The sequence below is a fragment of the Taudactylus pleione genome, unplaced genomic scaffold (genome assembly GCF_031769625.1).
Source record: "Taudactylus pleione unplaced genomic scaffold, aTauple2 ptg000181l, whole genome shotgun sequence".
Lineage (NCBI taxonomy): Eukaryota > Metazoa > Chordata > Amphibia > Anura > Myobatrachidae > Taudactylus > Taudactylus pleione.
The window spans coordinates 11,572,158-11,588,872 of NW_028284583.1; positions in this window are offsets into that span (position 1 = coordinate 11,572,158).

Consider the following 16,715-nt stretch of genomic DNA (forward strand, 5'->3'; position numbering starts at 1 on the left):
TATATTCATCTGGCAGCCAGTACATTCCTCATAGTGTAGTAAGGGTAGTTAACCTTTTAAAGACACAAGAGCCAGAGAAGTGTCACACCAGTGTACATAGAATATTGCCAATATAATCATATAAACAATACTGCAATGTGAAGAGGGGAATAAATGTTTTTGTCCGGCGTGCAGTACATACCCAGTCAGTGTTTAAAGAGCCTGTCATATTTCTGTTTAAGTGATGAGCATTGCTGCAGGAATCAGTATGTATGACCGCCGTCCACAAGATTCAAATCCCAACGCCGGAAGACCGGCAGCAGTGAATATCCCAACAGGGGTTGTAGGTAAGTAAAACTAACCCTGCCCGCCCCCCTAACCCTCCTTTAGGGGTGCCTAACCCTAACCTCCCCCCTAGTGCCTAACCCAACCCCCCCCAAGTGCCTAAGTGCCTAAACCTAACCCCCACCCCGCAGCCTAAACCTAAGTCTCCCGGGGGTGCCTAACCCTAAGCTCTCCCCGGGGGGTGCCAAACCCTAACCCTCCTTCCCCTAGCCCAAGCATAACCCTCCCAGGGAGGTGCCTAGCCCCCCTTCCCCTAGCCAAACTTAACCCTCCCCTCCCCCCCCTCCCCCCATGGCTGTCTGTTCCCGCCGCCCGGCTTACCTGCGTTCGGTATGCCGGGGGTCAGGCTCCCGGCGTAGAGATAATGATAGGCATCGGGATTTCAGTGCCTATCATTGGACCCTTGCCGGGATTAGACAGTCGGGAAGCCGGCGGTTGGCATTTCGACTGTCGGCTTCCTGACTGCATCCCTTGCTGCATATCAGATATATTAAAGCAGCAGCTAACACACATTAATGTTATAACACTCTGCCTCTATTCTATCTAACTGGCAATCAATGCATTATTAAATACGGCGGCCAATACATTCTTCATATTATAATAATGGCAGTTAGCCGCTCAATGGCATTAGAACCGTCTATCTTTTTGCTGATTGTGAGAATTGATATCCCATTGTGTTTAGAAGCTTACTAACATTGACATATTATAATGACGAGTTTCTTTCAACTTAAGAACAGGAATCAATATACTGTTTGTACTTAAAAAAAAAAGCTAACATCTATTCATTATATACTCTTATTAAGTGTTAACTGTAATATAATGGCAACAAATACCCGCTTATTGATAACAACTACATAATGCTTCCTAAACCAGCTATACTTTCGATGATTAAATAACAGGGCCGGTTGTGGCAGTGGATACTTAATTACAGGAGAAATTCAGCAATGCTACAGTGCAGGGACAGCTGCTCTGAAGAGCTGTAACTAGACATTTTGGTGCACTGTGCCAGAAAGAGCATCGGTGCCCCTCCCATATTAGGAATATTAGGAGTGTGCCCTGGACGTGGTCTTATGGGGATGGGGTGTGACCTCATAGCACAGCCCCATGTTCATTAATCTGGGGGTGTATTCAGCACTCCCAGAGATGCTGGGTAGCATTTATTCAGTAACTGACAGCTGATGGGGACGGCTGTTCTGTCGTGTCCGCGCAAGTGCTAGTGGTGGCCTGGACCTGGGTGGGCAGCAGTACCTGGGGCCAATGCTCACAAACTAACATGCCCATACTATATCTGTGTTTGATTATTCAACCTGCTGTAACCACTCTTGAATGCGCAACACATTTCTAATACACTTCTTCACACAAGACAAACATAAAAAATATTGGCTTCAATATGAAAAAAACAAACAAATACATTTGCCCCCACAGGAAAAACAAAGACTTTTGCCCCTGCAGGAAAAAATAAAACACATTGGTCCCCACAGGAACAAAAAACCACATTGGCCCTCGCAGGAAAAGACAAACATATTGGCCCCCACAGAAAAATATAAGATACATTAGCCCCCAAAGAAAGAAAAAACACACACACATTATCCCCCACAGAAAAAAAATAAAACACAATGTCCCCCACAGGAAAAATATAAAACACATTTGTCCTCTAATTGAATGCCCCAGCCCCGCACAGAAGACTGACATGTCAGGATGAATCATGTAGGACCCAATTGCCTTGCGGGCTGTATCCAGCCCACGGGCCAATGTCAGAGGCAACTGCAGGGCTCCCGCATGGTCCTGTGCCCCCCTACTGTCCAGTAACTCTATGCCCAGTCCCAGTGTATGGCACTGATGCAATTATTCTCCATCTGGGTGGGGATTGGAGAGGAGCACTGTCTCACAAGACAAGGACTGCAGTGCCAGCCTGTTATCATGAGGTTAATAGCTTCTCCACGGGCCTCCCTGCTTGCTATGACAGGCGCCAGTGGACTGCCTATTATTATAATTAGGGATGTGCGCCGACCCCTGTGTTTTGGTTTTGGATATGTATCTCCTTCAACGTTTTGGATCTGGATTTGGTTTTACAAAACCACCCTTGCGTGTATTGGTTTTGGATTTGTATTTTTTCTAAAAAATCATAAAAACAGCTGAAATTACATAATTTGGGCCTGTTTTTGTTCCTACAGGATTATTAACCTCAATAACATTATTTCCAGTACTTTCCAGTCAATTTTGACTACCTCACAGCTCACAATATTGATTTCATCCAGTTTAGGTCAAAAACTTGCATTGAGCTAGCTGGCTGAATAAGCTAAGTGACAGCAGTGGGCGGCACTAACATGTGGTAGTTCAGCTTCCAACATGGCACAGAGTGGCACTGCAGTGGCAGACAGGATGACAGTTTAATATACTATAACATTAAAAATGTCAGGCAGCAATGCCCCAAACAGCACATAATGAAAAGAAAAGAGGTGCAAGATGGAATTGTCCTTGGGCCCTTCCACCCACTCTTATGTTGTATATAGTAAACAGGACATGCACAGTTTAACAAACCAATCACTTCAGCGACAACAACTGCCAGTTGTGGCTGAAGCAATTGGTTTGTTTGGGCCCCCACAAACCAAGCTTTCAACGGGCAGCTGACATTGCTGGCATTTATCTCTCCGTGCACAAACTGACTTTACAGAGGCAAGATGTTGTCGCCGTCATCATCCGATTCCTTACCCTCACCAGTTTGTACATCATCTTCACACAATATTAATTCATCCCCGCTGGAATCCACCAATACAGCCTTAGATCCCTCTGTAATTTTTGGATGTAATTGGTGGTAAAGGTCTTCCTTGTGAAATTTGTAGTTAATTTTGATGAACATCATCTTTTCCACATTTTGAGGAAGTAGCCTCCTACGACGATCGCTGACAAGGTTCTCGACTGTGCTGAAAACTCCAAATTGCCTCTTTTTCCTGCCAGTAGTGAAACGGAGTGTCTGACATGCCTATTTGGGCGCTATCATTAAAATAGTCCTAGTATTAAATGGAGGCACAGTAGAGGTCTCATTAATTGTAGGCAATTATTTTAGACCCGACCAAGATGTCAAAACTTGGTTGTGTTGACTCATCTGCAGCACCAGTGGGTCTTTTATTGGGAAAGTTTAGTTTTTTCCTGACAGACGCAATTGCTGGAGAAACTGAAAGAGGAGCCATCGCTGCATCATGTGCACCTTGAGCTGACAATTTCCAACATTGTGGCATACTGTATGTGGGTCGCACCACACAAAGTTTGAATACTCATTTTTTGGAGCATAAGAGAAATGTCACTAAAGGTATAAAGACACATAGCCTCTCTAGACATGTGTGGAGTAAACACAATGGTGATGATAAGGTTCTGAAGATCACCGGTATTGAACACATCCCTGTCACATGCAGAGGAGGTGATAGTCATGGTACACTCTGCAAGCGCGTAGTCTATTGGATTTTTACCCTGGGGACACTTTTCCCCAGGGGTTGAAAGACAATATAGAACTCAATTGTTTCTGATATAAAGATTATCTTTCTTCTCCTTACTCCTTTTTCCTTTGCCTCTCCTTTCCTGCACTGAAACTGGTCATTTTTGAGACTTCTAGGAGTATTTAATAACTGTGTTCCTGTTGTGACATATATATAGAATAGGGGTGAGCGGGTTCGGATTTCAGAAATCCGAACCCCCCTGAGCCCCCCCGATCCAAGGCCGATCCGAGTCAGGCTAGGATTTTCCCGCCTGACTCGGATCTGAAATCGAGGCGAAATGTCATCATCCTGCCTTCCGGGTCTCGCGGGTTTTGGATTCTATATAAGGTACCCACGTCCGCGCCATTTTCTCACTTGGCTGTGGACAGTGAAGAGGGAGGGTGGGAGTTAGGGCTGGCTGGGCTGTGTAGTGTAGTGCAGTGTAGTGTTGTGCTGTGCTGCTGTTGTCCATAGGGGCTGTGTCCACTCCTCCAAAGTCCATAGGGGCTGGCTGTGTTGTGCTGTGCTGCTGTTGTCCATAGGGGCTGTGTCCACTCCTCCAAAGTCCATAGGGGCTGGCTGGACTGTGTTGTGCAGTCAGTTGTCCATAGGGGCTGTGTCCACTCCAAAGTCCTGTGCAGTGTCCCAGTCCTAAAGGGGTGCTGTAGTGTTGTCCAGGGGGTGCTCTGTCCATAAGGGGTGCTCCCCCCAAGTGCAAAAAAATTAATATTTTTTCTGTGTTTGTGAATTGTGTGCGCAGTAGCCGCACGTGCATCAACAAAGTAGCGCCAAGCGTGCGCCTGTGTCATAAGTAAAGGGCCGGCTGGCTCATCCGTTAAAGGGTGCTGTAACCCCCAAAGTGCACTCCAAATAATTATAATATATATTTTTTTTCTGTGTTTGTGAATTGTGTGCACTGTGGCTGCATGTGCATCAACAAAGGAGCAGCGCCAAGCGTGCGCCTGTGTCCCATAAGTAAAGGGCCGGCTGGCTTGTCCGTTAAAGGGTGCTGTAACCCCCAAAGTGCACTCCAAATAATTATAATATATTTTTTTTTCTGTGTTTGTGAATTGTGTATGCAGTAGCCGCACGTGCATCAACAAAGTAGCGCCAAGCATGCGCCTGTGTCATAAGTAAAGGGCCGGCTGGCTTGACCATTAAAGGGTGCTGTAACCCCCAAAGTGCACTCCAAATAATTATAATATATATTTTTTTTCTGTGTTTGTGAATTGTGTGCGCAGTAGCCGCACGTGCATTAACAAAGTAGCGCCAAGCGTGCGCCTGTGTCATAAGTAAAGGACCGGCTGGCTCATCTGTTAAAGGGTGGTGTAACCCCCAAAGTGCACTCCAAACAAAATAAAAAATTATTTTCTGTGTTTGTGAATTGTGTGCACTGTGGCTGCACGTGCATCAACAAAGGAGCAGCGCCAAGCGTGCGCCTGTGTCCCATAAGTAAAGGGCCGGCTGGCTTGTCCATTAAAGGGTGCTGTAACCCCCAAAGTGCACTCCAAAAAAATAAAAAAATATATTTTTTTGTGTTTGTGAATTGTGTGCGCAGTAGCAGCATGTGCATCAACAAAGTAGCGCCAAGTGTGCGCCTGTGTCATAAGTAAAGGGCCGGCTGGCTTGTCTGTTAAAGGGTGGTGTAACCCCCAAAGTGCACTCCAAACAAAATAAAAAAATATTTTCTGTGTTTGTGAATTGTGTGCACTGTACTTGCATCCTCAAAGCAGCAGTACCAAGCGTGCATCTGTGTGTTAAAGGGTGGTGTAACTCCACAAAAAAAAAAATCCTTTTTTTCTGTCTTTGTGAATTGTGTGCACTGTAGCTGCATGTGCATCAACAAAGGAGAAGCGCAAAGTGTGCGCCTGTGTCCCATAAGTAAAGAGCCGGCTGGCTCATTTCTTAAAGGGTGGTGTAACCCACAAAGTGCACTAGTCTCCAACGAAAATACAAATATTATTTTCTGTGTTTGTGTGCGCCTTAGCCGCACGTATATATCAATATAACATAAATGGAGAACCAAACTTTCTCCGATAAAAATAAAATAGGGAAAGATCAAGAACCGCTTCTTCCTAGTGCTGAAGCTGCTGCCACTAGTCATGACATAGACGATAACATGCCATAAACGTCGTCTGCCAAGGCCGATGCCCAATGTCATAGTAGAGGCCACATACAATCCCAAAAGACAAAGTTCAGGAAAATTACCTTAAAAAAAGCATTTAAATCATCTGAGGAGAAACGTAAACTTGCCAATATGCCATTTATGACACGGAGTGGCAAGGAACGGCTAAGGTCTTTCCCTATGTTCATGACTAGTGCTTCAGCTTCACATGACGATGGAAGCCCTCCTCCCGCTAAAAAAATCAAACGAGTTAAGCTGGCAAAAGCACAGCGAAGAACTGTGCGTTCTAAGAAGATATCACAAATCCTGAAGGAGAGTCCAAGGCCCTCATTCAGAGGTGGTCGGAGGATGCAAGCGGTCGCTCTGAAACTGGGCGGCCGCTTGCATCCTGACCATCCACCTCTGTTTCGGTCATTAGGCTGTGGGTTTACACCCACAGCTCTAATGACCGCTAGGGTGATGGTCGCGATGGTCTCAGACCATCGCGACCATCGGGGCTTACGACGAGACCCTAGGGAAGGGACTCACTTGTTGTAAGCCCCGGAGAGCTTCTGGCTCTGTCAGAGCCGGAAGCTCTCCACTGACATCACTAGTGATGTCAGTGGGGCCTCCCCCAAACAGCAGGCGTTCCCATGGGAATGCCTCCATTTGGGCTGCCACCCCCCTGGCCCGCCTTCCAAACAGGGCGAGCTGTCAATCAACATCGACAGCTCGCCCCCTTTGGAAAGAGACCTGCTATGACCAGCACTGTCGGTCGTAGCGGGTCTCACGCATGCGCACGAAGGAGCCGGCTCCCTCATGCGCATGCGCACTGGACAAACATTGAGGCGGCCGTGCGGTTGTAGACCATACGGCCGCCTCTGAATAAAGCCCCAAGTGTGGTGGCGGTTGCGATGCCTGACCTTCCCAGCATTGGATGGGAAGGGTGGCTCTTTCCACCATTTGCACGCCCCCTGCAAGTGCTGAAAGGAGCACCCACAGTCCACTTGCTGATATGCAAATTGAAGATGTCACTGTTGATGTACAACAGGATGAGGATACTGGTGTAGCTGGCGCTGAGGAGGAAGTTGGCGAGGAGGATTCTGATGGTGATGTGGTTTGTTTAAATCAGGCTCCAGGGGAGACAGTTGTTGTCCGTGGGATGAAAAAGCCCATCATGGTCATGCCTGGGCAGAAGACCAAACATTCCACCTCTTTGGTCTGGCAATATTTCTATCAAAATCCGGATAACAACTGTCTTGCCATATGCACCATATGTAAAGGTGAAATAAGTAGGGGTAGGGACGTTAACCACCTAGGAACATCCTCCCTTATACGGCACCTGCAGCGCGTTCATAAAAAGTTACTGTCAAGTTCAGAAACTTTGGCTAAGACCGTAAGCAGTCCAGGGACACCTAAAATCCCATTGCCCTGTTGTATCCAAGCGCCTGCAAACCACACCATCAACTCCCTCCTCATTAATTTCCTCCTTAGTCAGGATCGGAAGTAGTCCTGCAGGCCATGTCACTGGCATGACTGACTCTCCTATCCGGGATTCCTCCGGAGGATCCTGCATTGCTACGCTTACTGCTGCTGCTGTTGCTGCTGCTGGGAGTTGTTCATCATCCCAGAGAGGAAGTAGGAAAACCACTACTTTTACTAAACAATTGACCCTCCAACAGTCCTTAGCGAGGAAGATGAAGTATGACATCAGTCATCATGAAGCAAAATGTATAACTGAGGCCTTGACTGCTATGTTGGTGTTAGACGTGCATCCGGTATCCGCCATTAGTGCAGTGGGATTTAGACAATTGATGGAGGTAGTGTGTCCCCGGTTCCAAATCCTGTCTAGATTCCACTTCACTAGGCTGGCGATACCGAGACTGTACAGAAACATCAGAAAAAGTGTCCTCAGTGTTCTGAAAAATGCGGTTGTACCCAATGTCCACTTAACCACGGATATGTGGACAAGTGGAACAACGCAGACTAAAGGACTATATGACTGTGACAGCCCACTGGGTAGATGTATCACCTTACGCAGCAATAACAGCAGCGTCAACAGTAGCAGCATCTCAGAAACGCCAGTTCGTTCCAAGGCAGGCTACGCTGTGTATCACTGGTTTCAGTAAGAGGCACACCGCCGACAACCTCTTAAAGAAACTGAGGGAAATCATCACCCAGTGGCTTACCCCACTTAGACTCTCCTGGGGATTTGTGATATCTGACAACGCCACCAATATTGTGCTGGCATTACATCTGGGCAAATTCCAGCACGTCCCATGTTTTGCTCACACAATAAACTTGATGGTCCAGAATGTGTCATAAGTAAAGGGCCGGCTGGCTTGTCCGTTAAAGGATGCTGTAACCCCCAAAGTGCACTCCAAACAAAATAAAAAATTCTTCTTTTTTTTCTGTCTTTGTGAAATGTGTGGGCTGTAGCCGCACCTGCATCCTCAAAGCAGCAGCAACAAGCGTGCGTCTGTCTGTTAAAGGGTGGTGTAACCCTCAAAGTGCGCTCCACAAACAATAAAAAAAATCTTCTTTTTTTTTCTGTCTTTGTGAATTGTGTGGGCTGTAGCCGCACCTGCATCCTCAAAGCAGCAGCGACAAGCGTGCGTCTGTCTGTTAAAGGGTGGTGTAACCCTCAAAGTGCGCTCCACAAAAACTAAAAAATTCTTTTTTTTCTGTCTTTGTGAATTGTGTGGGCTGTATCTGCACCTGCATCCTCAAAGCAGCTGTGACAAGCGTGCGTCTGTCTGTTAAAGGATTACATCGGTTACAGCATCCAAGTAGGCATGTCAGACAGTCCGTACCTGTACTGGCAGGAAAAAGAGGCAATTTGGAGGCCCCTGTACAAACTGGCTCTATTTTACCTGAGTTGCCCCCCCTCCAGTGTGTACTCCGAAAGAGTGTTTAGTGCAGCCGTGAACCTTGTCAGCGAAAGGCGTAGGAGGTTGCTTCCACAAAATGTGGAGAAGATGATGTTCATAAAAATGAAATATCAACTCTTCCAGGGAGACCAGCCTCCAGAACGTACAGAGGGACCTGTGGTGGTGGATTCCTGCGGGGACGAATTAATACTCTGTGAGGATGAGGATGTACACAACACTGAAGAGGGTGAGGAATCGGTGGATGAGGAAGATGAGGATGACATCTTGCTTCCGTAGAGCCAGTTTGTGCAGGGACAGATTAATTGCCAGCTTGTTTTGTGGGGGCCCAAATGAACCAATCATTTCAGCCACAGTCGTGTGGCAGACCCTGGTGCTGAAATGATTGGTTTGTTAAAGTGTGCATGTCCTGTTTATACAACATAAGGGTGGGTGGGAGGGCCCAAGGACAATTCCATCTTGCACCTCTTTTTTTTCTTTGCATTATGTACTGTTTGGGGCCTAGTTTTTCAAACTGCCATCCTGTCTGCCACTGCAGTGTCACTCCTAGATGGGCCACGTATTTGTGCCGCCCACTCGTGTCCAACTACCTTGGTGCAACCTTTTGAACATAAAAACACTATTGTGAGGTGTGAGGTGTTCAGAATAGACTGGAAATGAGTGGAAATTAAGGTTATTGAGGTTAATAATAGCATAGGAGCAGAAAAACCAACACATTCTGTGATTTTAGCTGTTTTTATGCTTTTTAAAAAAAAAATACAGATCCAAAACACAAAACCCAGAACCCAAAACACGGAAGGGTGGTTTTGGCAAAACCAATCCAGATCCAAAACACGAAGAAAGATCCAGATCCAAAACCAAAACACGAAAAGTGGCCGGTGCACGCCCCTAATATAGAAGAATGCTTTATCACTTTATTACCTCTACATTATGTGTGTTTATATCATTGGAATATACCTACATGGAGTAGTATAGGTCTCTACACTATGACTGAGACTAAACACATAACTAAGCATCAATAGAACACTCTGGTTTATATGATCTATATGATATATACAAGACAAATAATTGTTCCACCATTTGATGCTATTAATAAGAAGAGGTGGAATCCATATTTATAGACACTAGGTAGAAGATTCTTTGATCCTTTGTGAGTCTTTGGTTCAGGATGCTGCTGTCGTGTGCTCTGTACATACTAAACACATATGAAATGACTCAGTTTCTGTATAAACGAGAGTCATGCAATGGTATGGGTGCATAATAAATAAAGAGATATAAGGCCATATACAATAGCAGCATCTTTTTCACTATAATAATAATACTATACTATGGAATTGCCATTATTTCTTTATTTTATTATTTATGTATTTATTTATTATTTAAATTAATTAATAATCAATAATTCAAATAATAATATATGTATTAAATAGGAATACAGATTTAGCAATAGAACTATTCCATAAATTTATTTTGAGATGGTCGGGAACCAAACCCGGGTTGTCTCAGTGTTAGACAAATACCTTGCTTCTGAGCTAGTCTCTAGTTGCATTTACTGAATGAATAATTGTAGTCCATTTAACCCATGTTTGATGTTTTCTCTACTATTAACAAAACTATTTCTGTGCTGACTAAATTTATATGATCTAATGAATACTGAAACTCAGATTAATTATAAACATATAAATGATGTTTTAAACACATAATGATGCTTTGTTATATATATTTTTGTGTATAAATTGTTCATTAACTCACTATATACAAAATAATTATTTATCTTATTCTACTAATGAAGGTTTGTGATAGATTGCAGTATGGAGACACACCCATTCAGGTGATCCTGATGTGACTTAATTACTAGGGGATTCCCATTGGATGATCTAAGCTTAAAAGCACCCACAGGATTATAAGGAAACCTACCCTCTGACGAAACCGCCATTACCAGTAGTGGAGAAACACGTAAGGGTTTCCCCTATATTGCACCAACTTGGTTTTCTTGGTCCAGCCATCAACAGCGATTCCAGCATTGCAAGGTCTGAACAGCACGAGGAGCAGCATTATCGGCCTGTCAGTGACGATCGTGGAGCTTTATGCATGGACAGAGAGCCATACCCTCCTTATCAGCCGGCAGGTGGTAAGCAACCAACATCTTGCTAAAGTGGGGGAGAGCTGAATGCAGCTCGAATATGCTTACAGACAAACTCTGATACTAATTACTAAGGCTGACTATCTTTTATGTTGCAACCTATCTAAAGATCAAGGTGATCAATTGCTGCACAAACTGACCTGTATAGAAGTTACGGATATCATTGTAGCATAGTGAAGCCAACTATATCGGCAAAGAATATAGCTGGAACATATACTGTATATTTTTTCCTACATCAGAGGAAGGTCTAATATTTGATCCCACTACCTAACTGGATACTGCTAACTGTTGTGTGGAGCTGGAGCCATATATATATATATATTTATATGTAAGAGACACCTACTGCAGAGGTGATTCTTTCCATTTTTTCACATGACAACATTATAATTCTATACCAGATTGTTTTTTATATATGTGTGTCTTTATATATGAATATTTTTCATTCATTTATTTGTTTTACATTATAATTGTGTTAATAAAATATTATACTTTTTCGAACTAGCGGTCTTTGTCTGATAAGTCGATAATAATTCATCCATTAACACTGACCTATGGTTGTTATGAGACTTGTGTAAATTGACAGTGTATTCATGCTCTATATATTTCTATACCAGGTGGGAATTGCAGATCAATTCACTGTTAGGAGCAGCTTTTTTAATACAATCATACTAGATAACAATATTAAGCTTTGAGCGCCTGAATTCTATATATGTTAAATAATTATATAAATTATATTGTTTTTTTGTATCCTTGCCAACAGCTGTTTGCATCTTTTCAGATCTGTGTCCGCTGAGAAGAAATACATGACGTATGACTTATATCTAGGATCCAGCATGGTTGCCAAAATGTATTGATCCGATTGTAAGATCCTGACAACCATTGGATCCTGGCAAAGCGTATAAAAGTCTTGATCTACAAGTCCAACATGCTTAGCAGAATTGCTTTGTTTCAGCTCCTCCTTCAGTTTCTCAAGATGGCAGTGTCTGAACTCACTTCACAGGTGACTACTTCAATGGGTTTCAGCACTTTGCACAACCTGGGAAGAATTTTCCACTGAGCTTGAGTAAGGTACATTCCCCCTCCTCTTCCTATGTCATAGTATGCTGTGTAGCTTTGGATGGGTTTCTGCTGTTTCATCTGCTAAAGCTGTTCCTCCATCCGCTGAAGCATATAAAGGGTGAAGTTCCACCTTGTAACTATCTCTTGCTTCAGCTGGTGGCAGGGCAAATTCAACATTTCCTGCAGGTGCTTCAATCTTCTACATGCGCCTGCTGAATGGCGAAAATGTCCAGACATTTTTCGGGCCACAGAGAGCATCTCCTGCATGGCCCTGTCATTTAAAAAAAAAGTTGATTGCATGAGCAAAACATGGGATGTGTTGGAATTCACCCAGCTGTAATGCTATCACAATATTTGTGGCATTGTCAGAAATCACAAATCCTGAGGAGAGTCCAAGCGAGGTAAGTCATTTTGCAATGACTTCCCTGAGTTTTTCTAAGAGGTTGTCAGCAGTATGCTTCTTAGTGAAACCGGTTATACACAGAGTAGCCTGCCTCTGAGTAAGCTGCTTTTTCTTAGATGCTGCTGCTGCTGCTGTTGGTGCGGCTGAAGGCAATACACCCACCCAGTGGGCTGTTACAGTCATGTAATCTTGCATTTTCCCTGTTCCACTTGTCCACATACCTGTGGTTAAATGGACAGTGGGAACAAAGGCATTTTGGAGGACGCTAATTAAGTTGTTTTTTTAACATCCCTGTACAGGCTGGGAAGTTATTTTCTAGTGAAGTGGAACCTAGATGGGATTTGGTAGCGGGGACAGAGAACCTCAGTTAACTGTCTAAAACCAACTACACTAATGGCGGATATCAGACGCACATCTAAAACCAGCATAAATGTTATGGTATCAGTGATCCGCTGTGCAACTGGTTTACTGCTGTCATACTTGCTCCTCCTTGCAAACGATTGTTTAACAGTCAATTGTTTTTTAGAACTACTACTAGTAGTCTTCCTGGTCCCCTTCTGGGATGAAGAACCACTCCCAGCAGCAGCAGGCATAGCACTCAAAGATTCTTCTAAGGAATCCAGGATAGGGGAGGACAGAGTTAGCCTTATCAAATTGGATGCAGGACTACTTCCAATCATGATTGAGGATGTTGTGTATAAAAGTGTTGGTGGTGAAGATGCCAGGTGCTTGGATCTAGCAGAGAGAAGGGAGCTAGCTGACACTGGACTGCTTGTTGTTAGTTTTTTAGCCAAAGTTTCTAAATTTGTCAAACACTTTTGATGGATGCACTGTAGAGGATGTAACAGGGAGGAGGTTCCTAAATGGTTAGGGTCCCTGACAATGGACTTTTCCTTATCATGGACAACAACCGTTTCAACTGGGGCCTGATTTACACAAACAACATCCTCATAAGCAACATCCTCATCATCAGCATCCTTATTAATGTAAGCTACACAAATATCCTCCTCATCCTGGTGCACTTCCTCTGAAACATATTCAATTTCTATGTCAGCATTTTGACTTGTGCTGCTCATCCCTACATTTGGAGAGGATGCACAAGTGGTGGAAGGAGACTCCTTTTCGAGTAGAGTATTGTAAAGGTAAGGCTCACACATGGCACCCGCTGACACACTTAGACTCTCTTCGGGGATATGTGACATTTCTGAGTGCACAGTTGGTTCCTGTGTCTTAACGATTTTCATTTTTTTTAAACATCTACAGGGAGAAGGGCTTACATCATCATAAGAGGCAGAACCACCAGTCATAAATAAAGGCCAAGGCCAAAGCCTTCCCTTGCCACTTTGTGTGGTGAGAGGCATATTGCCAATTTTATGTCTTCCTGCAGCTAACTTTCCCTTTGTTTTTTTCTTTACCACTGTAAAAGATTGGTTCTTTGATTTTAGATGCCCTGACTTAAGCCCTGTATGCCCTTGGGCATCAACTTTAGTAGATGATGTAGATGGACTAGTATCATCATGACTGGTGACACTGGCAGCAGCTCCAGCACTAGTATGTGGTTCCTGCTCTCCTCTCATCTGATCGTTCCCCATATCAACAAACGCGAACGAAGTGGGGTACAGCACACATGTCAATTTGTACCAAGTTTAAATATTACACTGCGGTATCAATTACCTATAGTGTCACAATATATTTTATAAATAAGAAAAGAATAACACACTGCACTACTACTTACAGTGTCACAATATTTTTTATGAATAAGAAAAGAATAAGACACTGTGCTAGCACTTACAGTGTCACAATATTTTTTCTGAATAAAACACTTCACTACCACTTACAGTGTCAGGGCCAGCTCCTGACACGTTCTGTCAGTGCGGCCGCAGAGGGTCGCCGGGTCCGGCCGGAGATAATCCCCGTCCTCCACCCATCTGTTGCAGGTATTATTACAAGGTGAGGGGGAGGACACATGGAAGGAGCGAGTGGAGGGGAAACACGGAATAGTGCTGGGCGCAAAAGCACCTAGCGCCGGCACTGTACAGTGTCATAAGTTTTTTTATGAATAAGAAAAGAATAACACGCTGCGCTACTACTTACAGTGTAACAAGATTTAAAAAGAGTAAAACAATGCGCTACCACTTACATTGTCACTGGGGAAGAGCATCCCTGGACGAGACAGCAGCCCCTTGATGAACAACACAGCACCCCTTTATGGACAACAAAGCACCCCTACGGAGTGCGGACGGACCACCTGCAGAGTCACAATTACATGGATGATAAACTGCGGTCTGGCCGGCAGTGTCACCGAACAATAATAGCATAGCTAGCACAAACAACAAAATATGAAAAAAAATCTTTTTTTTGTGGAATGATAATTATTATTTATTTTAACTTTTTTTTACACTGAGGAAGAGCACCCCTGGATTGACGGAGCACCCCCCTGTACAACACATCACCCCTTTATGAATTTCAGCCATAGTCCCATGATGGACAGGACAACACAACAGCATCCCTTTACGGACAACACAGCAGCAGCCCTTTATGTACTGCATCCCCAGCCCCTTGATTGACAGTATAATAGTTACACAGCAGTACACCTATGTACTGATTACTGAAGCCCACCTTTATGTACTGCAGCCCCAGCCCCTTTGACATTCAGCTCCCTCCTTCCGGGAGGGAGCCGAATGTCTGCATACAGTGGAGGGTGTGGCCAGGCTGACTCATTGGGGGCATGACAGCATGATTGCGTCATTGTGGCCCTGCCCCCTCTTCACAATGCCAAAATTAAACGCATTGTGAAGCAGGGGACGGGGCCACGATGGTGCGACTCAGCGTGGATCGCATCATTGTCCCCCCCCTCTCTGTGGGGGTTTCTATTAGTAGTCCGGGGGGCAGGCGGCAGCCGGAAGGCATGCCTGACTTTCCGGGGGGTCGGGAGCGGCACCCGATATTTGGGAGGCTCCCGACCAAATCGGGAGGGTAGGCAAGCCTGCTTTGAGGATAACACAGCAGCAGCCCTTTGTGTACTGCAGCCCCAGCCCCTTGATTGACAGGACAACAGTGACACAGCAGCACCCCTTTATGTACTGATTACTGAAGCCCCTCTTAATGTACTGCAGCCCCAGCCCCTTAATGGACAACACAGCAACAGCCTGCAGCCTCAGCCCCCGACAGGACAACACAGTGACTATGCAGCACATGCACAGACAGAGCACATCTGTTCTGTAAACTCTCCACAGCTGGAATGAAAATGGCGCCGATCACTGGGACATTTATAGAATCCAAAACCTGCGAGAATCCGACAGCGGGAGATTACATTTTGCCTCGTTTTCTGATCCGAGTTAGGTGGAAAAACCCGAGCCAGACTTGGATCTAGGTTCGTATCGGGAAGTTCGGGTGGGTCCGGTTCTCGGGGAGACCCGCACCCGCTCATCACCAATTATAGTTATTATTATTATTAACGACAATTATTAATATTTCTGTTGCGCCTTACAATTGGTGGCTATTCTACGAAATATTTTGAATTCCAAATAAAAAAAAAATATATATATATATATATATATATATATACACCAGTCTTGTAATGCAAATAGTAGAAAAAATAAAAAGTTACATCTATTTTTTTCTACTATTTGCATTACAAGACTGGTGAGTGCACCCCTATTTTCAAGTATACATACAGTATATTTTGTGGATGTCAATTTTTTTCTACTCCATACATTGTGTAGCACCCCAACATGGTGATTACTCTTAAGAAAGTGTGGACACTATATGAATCATATATATATATATATATATATATATATATATATTTATATATGTATATATATATATATATATATATATATATATATATATATATATGCAACTGTTAAACTCACTTCAGCAATAAAAAAGAAGGCAGCTCAACCTTAAAAAGTCCAGCACACCATCGGAGCTAAAGCTTAACATAGCTGTAACAAAGTGAACAGTTCAACTATCTAGACAAGCATATCTTTATTCACTGCAGCACAGAGTATATAAGCACAGTGTCAGTATTAAAGTAACAAGTATTAAAGGTGTGACGATGCAGAACAAGGTCACAAACTGCCAAACAAATGTAATAAATGAACCTCGATAAGCAGTAAAGCTGGGTATTGGTCTCTGCATCCAGCAATCATTGTACTTTACAGTATGAATGTACATAGCACCCCATCCCTGAGGGCACTGGCTCCTCATGCATCCATAGCACCACACTTGCCTACTTTTGAAAAAGTGTTTCAGGGAGACTGTGAAAGCAATACCTATGAGCCTGGCGGTAAAGTGGGCGTGTACTGCTACATCT